The sequence below is a fragment of the Talpa europaea genome, assembly GCF_964194135.1.
Source record: "Talpa europaea genome assembly, chromosome: 9".
In the NCBI taxonomy this organism is placed as follows: Eukaryota; Metazoa; Chordata; class Mammalia; order Eulipotyphla; family Talpidae; genus Talpa; species Talpa europaea.
The window spans coordinates 19,047,477-19,056,662 of NC_140076.1; positions in this window are offsets into that span (position 1 = coordinate 19,047,477).

Here is a 9,186-nt window from a genome sequence, read left to right on the forward strand (position 1 = left end):
CGGGAGAGTCAGGAGAGGTCTGCTGTACCATGTGGGTAGCTCCCTGGCCAGGGATCGAACTCTTGCTGCAGTGTCTGCAGATAGCTTCATAGGTTGCGTCTTAACCCCTTGCGCCACCAGGGAGGCTCTCAGCTTCTCTTCTTGATGCCCCTGTTTCTGTTAATGCCCCATCCTCTTCTACCAGGCCCAGGCCTCAGGGGTGTACATTCATTCACCAAGTATTTGCTGAGAATGCAAAGCTCTGTGCAGGGAAGATGGACTTGAAAAACCATTGTCTTTGCCTGTAAGGAACTCACTCTGGTAGGGAGACAATTAAATGTAACAAGATAATTGCTCTATTAGAGGTTTCTATGGAAGAAATCAATCCCGGCAGCCTTCCTAGAGACGGTAGCTTTTGAGTGCCACTTGGAGGCTGAACGGGAGCTTGAAAGGTGGGCCGGTCAGGAGAGCCAAGGAAATAACCATGGGCAAGGATTTGATGTGAAGGTGTGAGGTACGAGAGGGCATAAGCCAGGGCCATAGAGGTAGAAGCATACATTTGTGTTTTAGAGTCTCCTTGGGCGTGCTGGGAGGGGGCAGAAGAGGAGGTGGCAGGGAGACCCGGGAGGAGAATTAGGATCAGAAAATATACACCTGCTTTGCTATGCAAAGGCTGTGCAACCTTGGGAAAATCACTTGACCTCACTGAGCTTCTATCCCTCATCCATCAAATGGAGATAATAATAGGCACCCGAGGGCATGTTGGGGGAGGGCTGAATGAGCTAATGGAAAAGAAAGTGCTGGACAAATGCAAGCTGTTGTTATCCACCAGGGCAGGCTGTGATCTAGCCGCAGCCCCACCTCAAAAATGGCCTCCTGGAGTCTCCTTTGAGCCCAGCCCACACTCTCCTGGCTTGGAGGTGGGGTGCAGGATCCGGCGGTGGAGCGGTGTGCACACACCTGACTCTGGATTGTGGCTCACTGGCTGTGTGACCTGGGGCCAGTGTCTTCCCCCGTCTGAGCCTCATTTCTCCAGTTGCAAAATAGGTCTGAGAACTCAACCTGCAGGGCTGCTGGGAGGATACGGTGGCACTGGCAGGTGATCATTAGCTGTAAACAGCTTCCCTGTCCTCTGCTCTCCTGTCCCCTCCTCCAGAGCCTGGCACCACGCTGAGCAGAGTGGGAAACAGTAAATATTTAATAACAGATTGACTCAGAGCTCCTGACCTAAGGGACAGGTGGAGGAGCCAGCGGACACCTGCTCTCTCAGTGGGGTCTGCAGATGTCCCTGGGCTCCAGGGGCAGCCCTAGCCAGATCCTGGGAGAACTCTTGCCTTCAGTGATTTCAGAGACCCTCCCAGGGCATCCCTGCCCTCCAACACATCTCTTTTTCCTCTCTTATTCTGTCATTCAGGAAGACAGCAAATGAAGGGGTATCCCATTCGGCAATGCGGCCTTCACTTTGTGCCAACCTGTGCTGGCACCAGAGACTCGGGAATGAAGGAGACCAGCCCCTGCTTCCTGGGGCCTCTTGTGGGCAGAGAGTCGGGTGGGAATGTGTTTATTATACTGTGTCTCTGGCTTGGCAAAGGACTGACAAAAAATCAGAACTAGGAGCCTCCCTGATGGTGCTAGAGGTTAAGTGTCAGCACTATGAAGCTAACCGCAACTACCACAGCATGAGTTCTATCCCCGGCCTGGGAAGTGACCCACATGGCGCAGCAGACCTCTCCTGTCCCGCCCGCTGCTCCCTTCAGCAGTGTATTTCAGTAGATCTACCTGTTCTGTTCCTCACTCTGTCTCTGGTGAAACTTCTCACCCCCCACACTGCTGGCCTGTACCCCAGTTCTTGTATGCATAAATAACTAAATCTTTTAAAAAATAAGACCTTTTGGGACTCCCCGGTGGCGCAGCGGTTGAGCGCTGGGTTGCAAAGCTGCCCACAGTCTCTGCAGCACCAGTTCAATCCCCGGCTGCTCCCCGGCCACTGGAGGAGGGTCCCACATGGCGCACAGACCTCTCCTGCCGCCCGCTGCTCCCCTCAGCAGTGTACTTCGGTCCTTCTGCCTGCTCTGCTCCCCACCCTGGCTCTGGTGAATTCTCTCACCCTCCCGTGCTTCTGACTGTACCCAGTGCATGTATAAACAAACAAACAAATAAATAAATAAAACATGCCTCTATTTAAAAAAAAAATCAGACCTTTTAAAAAAATCAGGAAGGGACTTAACCTCTCTGCACCGCCACTTGACCATCTGTAAAATGGGATAATTGTTCTTATCTTTTTAGGGCTATTGTCAAGATAAAGAGAGGTGACCCTGGGATGTACTTGGGGCAGGACCTGGTACCTGGTCAGTCTGTCCATGGGGGTGCTATGACGGTGGTGATGATGCTAAACCCTGTGGTGGACAATCTGCTGGACAATCTGTGAGGTGTGGCCCTGGGGGGCTGGGAGGCAGGGAGGAACTCAGCATATGGGGAAGTTGGGGAAGATTTGACAAAAGGAGCCTTTGAGTTGGTCTTAAAGGAAAAGTATTTTTCTAAGTGGAAAAATGGGGAGAGGCAGGTCGGGGCTGGAGAGGTCCTGTGTCCAAGAGGCTGAAATTTCTCTTGGAAACAACAGAAAGGGATTTAAACAGTGTAGGGACAAGCTCCAGATTTAGCCTTGTGGATCCAGTGGAGAAGGTGTGTTAGTTCTGGGGGTTGGCTCAGTGCACCTATCACTTAATCACCTGCCTGCAGCGCACCTGGGGTCAATAATTCAAAGGTTCCCATCCCAGGAATACCTCTGCCTCTTAATAGGTATTCACTGGAACAACGCCTTTAACCAGAGGAGCCACCCAAGGGACTCAGGGCAATCAGGCAGAGAGCCTGTTGGGCTGCCCTTGCTTTGCAGCCCCGAGGCGTGGCCCCCACCTGGGGCCTCCCCTTTGCGGATTTGTGTCTCTGTGGTTGTCTGTGGGCCGAGGCAGCAGAAAGCCTTTTGGAGTGAGCCAGAGCTCTCAATCCAAATCCTGATTCTGCTATTAACTAGCAGTATGACCCTGGTCAAATGTCTTCACCTCTCTGCGGAAAATGCCCAGACTTGTCTTTAAATGCATGTGTGTCAATGCCGAGCATACGTATATACTGCCCACCAGCCTTAGCAGCGCTGGGGTGGGGCGGGATGTGTGTGCAGAGGTACACGCACGTTTCACGTTCTTTTTTTTTTTTTTATAGAGGCATGTTTTATTTATTTATTTGTTTGGTTTTGTTTATACATGCACTGGGTACAGTCAGAAGTGCGGGGGGGGGGGGGCGAGAGAATTCACCAGAGCCAGAGCAGGGAGCAGAGCAGGCAGAAAGACCGAAGTACACTGCTGAGGGGAGCAGCGGGTGGCAGGAGAGGTCTGCGCGCCATGCGGGACCCTCCTCCAGTGGCCGGGGAGCAGCCGGGATCGAACCAGCGCCGCAGAGGTCGCTGGCAGCTCCGCAACCCAGCGCTCAACCACTGCGCCACCGGGGAGGCCCACGTTTCACGTTCTTTACACATTGTTTGGCCCTTTCAGAGGCTCATCTGTTCTCTGTGATCACATTTTTGAAAAAATATTTATTTATTTATGCATATAAGAGCTGGGGTACAGACCAGAGGTGCGGGGTGTGAGAGGATTCACCAGAGACAGAGTGGGGAACAGACAGGCAGATTGACTGAAATACACCGCTGAGGGGAGCAACAGGCGAGTCAGGAGAGGTCTGCTGAGCCATGTGGGTAGCTCCCTGGTCTGGGATGCTGCAGAGGGTGTGGATAGCTTCATAGTGCTGAGACTTAACCCCTTACATCACCAGGGAGGCCCCTCTCTGTGATCACATTTGTAAAAAGCCAGGTTAATGCTACCAGCTTCACAGATTGTCAGAAGGGTTTTTTTTTTTTTTTTTAAGAAATATTTTTCTTTTTTTTTTTTTTAAAGATTTATTTTTATTTATTCATACAAGCACTGGGTACAGTCAGAAGCGTGGGAGGGTGAGAGAATTCACCAGAGCCAGAGCGGGGAGCAGAGCAGGCAGAAGGACCAAAGTACACCGCTGCGGGGAGCAGCTGGCAGTAGGAGAGGTCTGCGCGCCATGTGGGACCCTCCTCCAGTGGCCGGGGAGCAGCCGGGGATCGAACTGGCACTGCAGAGGCTGCGGGCAGCTTCGCAACCCAGTGCTCAACCACCGCACCACCCACGAGGCCCTGTCAAGGGTTTTTAAAAAAACCCTACAGATAAAACTTTCAGGCATCTGCCCTTCTGGCCCCTGTGTGACCTGGGGCCAATGTCTTCCCCCCTCTGAGCCTCATATTGCCAGCTGCAAAATAGTGCTGAGAACTCAACCTGCAGGGCTGCTTGGAGAATTGACCTGCATCAAGTATTTGTTCCCTTTTCTTCTCTTTCCTTGCCTGGATTTGTGCTGGGTATTTGTGTATCTGCATTTCTACTTTAGTGGTTTGTCTTTTTGTAGTTATACTGTGTAACAGGCCTGTGTATACCTTTGTGGACCAGGGAGCATCTGTGTCTACTCTGGTATTCATGGATGTCTGTGCACCAGGGTGTGTGCCTCTGGGAATCTGTGCATTCGTGTGTCTTTGTGTGTTTGTGTATCAGCATGTCCTGTAGAAATGAGCTTGTGTTTGGGTGTGTTAATAATGTGCATGTGGGGCCTCCTCTGTTAGTGCAGGTGGTTGAGTGTCGCGCTGTGAGGCTGTCCACAGCCTCTGCAGCGCCGGTTCGATCCCGGCCCATCGGCGAGGGTCCCACATGGTGCAGCAGACCTCTCCTGTTGCACCCGCTGCTCCCCTCAGCAGTGTATTTCATCAGTCTGCCTGTTCTGTTCCCTGCTCTCTCTCTGGTGAATCTTCTCACCCTCTTGTGAAGCTGGCTTGTACCCTGGTTGGTTCTTGTATAAATAAATAAATAAATAAATCTTTAAAAAAAATTTGCATGTGTGTGGTGCATCTGTGGATTTGTGTTTATGCTTCAGTGTGTTACTGTGTGTGTGTGTGTGTGTGTGTAGATGTCTGAGGATCCGCGAGTTTGTGGGTATCTAATGTGGTGGTGTGTCTGGGTTTGTGTTTTGGTGACTGTGTCCATGTACTGGAGGTGCGTGTATCCATGTACTGGGTGTGCATGTGGGAATGTCAGCTGTGTTTGTGTCTCAGAGTGTTTGTATTGGCCCCTGCATGGATGGGGTGGGTGATCTCTGAGGATCCACATCCAGTGGTTTCCTCTGACCATAGGCGGGGAGCACTGCCCACGCATCCTGACCCATCCCCCAGCTTCCAGAAGGCCCTGAGTGTGGGCGTTTTCCTCTTCACCCTGCTGGTGGGCACAGGGCCAGCCTTGCTGCTCAGGACTGTTGGAGTGGGTGTCTGCAAACACCTTGAGGGTCTCACCCAGTGGCCTCTCTATGAAGCCTTATCAGTTCACCCCCCAGTTTTGGGGTGCGAACTGAGAACCAAGCCTCTCTCCTTGGAAACCAGTGAGTTCTGTGGATCTTGGGGCGGTGGTAAGGTTGGGAAATCCCTGTTCTCTCGGCCCAGGTCAGTATCCATCTGGCCTGGCTTTCTGTGCTTGTCAAATGTAGGCAGACAGTTGGGAAACAAAGCATGTCTCTATGGCAACCGGCCTCTTCCTTGGAACTTGGGCAGTTCAGTGGTTTTGTGGCCCCTTCTTCAGACCTGGGGCTAGCATGGGGGTGGATGGTGAGTTATAGAAGCTTCTGTATATGTGCACTCCACCCTCCCACCCCCCCTCAAATACCTCCACACACGCACCCCTTTCCTAAGGTGACATTGGATATTTAGATGGTAAAACCAATGTCTTGCCCAAGGACACCCAGCAGGCTAATGGCAGGACTGAGCTGAGAAGCAGGGTAGGCTAACTCTTGAGAAGCCACGAAGCTGGGATGGCTGGAATAATCAATGCATTTCTAGACAGACCTCAGAATAAAATTTCTTCTGACATTTCTTTTTTTTTCTTAAGATTATTTTTTATTTATTTATGCATACAAGAACTGGGGTGTAGGCTAGAGGTGCAGGGGTGAGAGGATTCACCAGAGACAGAGTGGGGAACAGAACAGGCAGATGTACTGAAATACACTGCTGAGGGGAGCAGCAGGGAGACAGGAGGTGTCTGCTGTGCCATGTGGGTCAGCTCCTGCTGACACTTAACCTCTTGCGCCACCAGGGAGGCCCTCTCCTGACATTTCTTCCAATTTGTTAAAATTCTTACCATTTGCCCCTGCTTGTCTATGAGACAAATATTTTGAATGACTGAGCCAAACCAATGGCCTGCCATAAACATCACCAGAATGTAGGCACTCGGTTAAGTTTTGAGTTTATCAGCATGTCGTCATTGTTTCCGCTGATTTACTTTGTGGTAAATAAAGGTTGTAAGTTTGGCTTTGTAAAAGAAGAAAAATGTCTATTTGTAAAATAATGATTTTATCCATTTTATGTCAGATGAAATTAGGGTGACTTTTGTTTGAGGGGGAAAAAGAAAAGTTCCATGGCTAAAAAGGTTTGAAAACCACTTTTGCATAGTCTCCAGCTAAGGAGCAACATCCGGTCACAGAGTAATCCTGGCTGATCTCTGGAAGCCTGGTGCACGCCCCTGGGGCCCAGGAGTGTCTGCTGGAGGAATGGAGGCAACCAGGCGCCTTCACCCTGGAGACTGGGCAGCGGCAACAGCTGTCTCCTGCACCTCATCCTTGGCTCCCTTCTCTTTCTTCCTTTCCCTCAGTCTCCTAGGAGCTGGAAGCTGGCACCAATTCAGAGCCTACAAGACTACATCTCCATTCCAGCCACACACCCTAACACCTGGGGCGTTACTGCACCTCTCAACCCAGCAGGGAAGATGGGTGGAATTAGGCTTGGGGCTTGAGTCTAGGAGATGCTGGGAGGATCAAAGGCCTCAGCAAGGAGGTTGTCTGAATGTTAACAGGCTGCCACAAGTGCCAGGAGCCATGGCACAGGGAACGGAGAGATGCTAGCTGTGGGGGTGGGACCTCCCCACTGCTCCCTGCCACTAGGTTGGGAGGAACCGAGGAGGGCATTAGAAGCAAGGCGCCCCTTTCTAGCTTCGCCTCCCACTGAAAAGGATCAAGGGGTTAATTCTGAGTTCATTCTGACACAGGAGCCCCTTTGAGAATCTGGTTAAAGCTGTGGGCCCTTTCTCTGGAAAAAGCAGGCACGCACGTGCATTCAAAACTGAGCAGAACATTCCTGGAAGTTCCTGAAGGCCCCACTGTGGCCCCAGGAAAAGTATTCCATTTTTTCAGGGTCTTAACTGCCAACTCTCGGAAGCAACCTGGGAGTTGTGTGTGTGTGTGTGTAGGGGGGGAAGTGGGTAATGCCTGGCACTAAGCAAGTGCTCAGTTAGGAAATATACACACAGGTGCACACGTGCATATACATGAACACAAATCAATTTTAAATTCTAACTCTGCTCAGAGGTAGTTGTGTGGCTGTTGGCAGCTCACCCAACTCTCCTTAGGCTTGTCTGTGCACTAGGAACACGATTATCTCTTAACATCTTCAACCTTTGCAGAAATGCCCTGCCCTCCAGTACAATTCTGGCCTCTCCAGTTGGTCCAAGAACTGAGGAAAGTCACAATTGTTCCCCCCTCTCTTGCTGCATGATTTACAGCCTGGTGTTCCCTATAAAATGAGGGAGGCTCAGCCACACCTTAGGCTGGCTGCCCAGGCTGGAGTCTGTGGGGAGGAGGCCAGGCCGAGCAGGGGACAGGTCTCTGTAAGAAGCAGGGTTCTCAAGGGTGAGAGTTGGGAGAGTGCTGGGTGGATTCTCACCCAGCAATATTGGGCAATATTGGGGTGGTCCTGGAATTTCCAAAAACAGTTTTCCAGAGCTGGAGGGCCCTAGCGCTGCTACTGCAGACCTGGTCGTTGCTGGTTCCTTCTTGGGGACAGCTGACAGCTTCCTCCCTGGTCAGGTGTTGACCTGGCTCCAGGATGGACTTTGGGCCCTGCTGATTAGGGGCTGCTGGGAAGTCAGTTTCCTTGGCTGCCTGTAGGACCAGCAGGGAAAGTAGCTGAGCTGAGCAATCCTGGGTTAGATGATGGGCTGCAGGCTAGCCCTTCCCAGGTTAGCCCTCTCTGGGTGTCTCAGAAGAATGTCCCTTAGGCCTAGTGATAAGAGAGAAAGCTGGGGTGCTAGCCTGAGAGTGGTCCAGGTTGGGAACAGAGGTGAGAATGACTGGGTGCTGGGCTTGGGAGCAGTCAAGAGAATACAACCCTGACCTATCCCCACTCTCCTCCTTCTCTTCCCACCTCCAAATCAGGGGCCCAATCTGTGGGTTGACTCCTGGGGATTCTGGTTTGAGGGGAGACTTCACTGAGGAATTCTATGAGCCACCAGCAGGCAGCTTCTTGGGCACAGTCACACATGGCCCTTTGCTTAGAAAGGCGCTGTCCTTGGGTAAATCCTTTACTATTGCCTTTTTGAAATTCTTCCTACTTCTCAAACAAAAAGCCCTGCATTTTCATTTTGCACTGGACCCTGCAAACTAAGTAGCCAGTCCTGGCCACAGGGACGAAGGTGCTGACGGCACTGATGAGGGCAAGGCTACCTACCTACCTTTTCTGATCGCCCCTCCCCAAGTCAGAGTGTTTGCCTTTCTTTGTCCTCCTATGCATCCAAGACTTCCCCCAGGCCAAGGCGCTGCACATCCATCCCTCTCTCTCCAAGTCTCAGCTTGTCTATAACACTTTCCCTTTGACACTGACCAACTGAGGGCCAGTGGTGGGCTGGGCAGAGAGCACCATGAGATCAAGGTCCAGTGTGATCCCTGTGCCTGGCACAGGGCCTGATTTGGGATGGGTGTGCTGGGACTGTGGGCTACATGGGAATGAATGGCAGTTAGAGGGGCAACTGAGGCCCAGCAAGGACAGTGATGTGCCCTTGACTGCCAGATTGGGGGAGTATACTGGTGGCCCAGGTTTGTCACAGCTGAGTTGCTGGGGATACCCAGGGGGCTGAGGCAGTTTAGGGAGGCCACACTTTAACCATCCTACTCTATAGTGGGTAGTATCTACATCATGTCAGGGCTAATGGACTGGGGGGCTCCAAATGGGTCTTTGCCCTGGAGACTAGGACCAAGAAAAACTGACTGGAGTCAGGTTCAAATTCTAACAGGTAGTGATCGCAGTGGCCTTCTGGGACACCAGGGAGAGAG